Genomic DNA, 202 nt, shown 5'->3' with positions numbered 1-202 from the left:
TACAACAAGGCAAAACCAATCCACTAAAAGTGTCCTTATGACAAATGGCCATCACATTACTGAGTGTTGTTGAGGAGGCATCAGTGAAGGCCACAGCAGGAGTGAAGGAGTATAGAGCGCTAGAAATGGAGAGATGGAATAGAGATCCTGATTGGTGGCTGGTTTACTCTCTGTCTACAGCAGAAGCAGTCAGGTCTAGGTG

This window comes from Pygocentrus nattereri, chromosome 28 (assembly GCF_015220715.1).
Source record: "Pygocentrus nattereri isolate fPygNat1 chromosome 28, fPygNat1.pri, whole genome shotgun sequence".
Taxonomy (NCBI): domain Eukaryota; kingdom Metazoa; phylum Chordata; class Actinopteri; order Characiformes; family Serrasalmidae; genus Pygocentrus; species Pygocentrus nattereri.
This window is presented reverse-complemented; position numbering follows the sequence as displayed.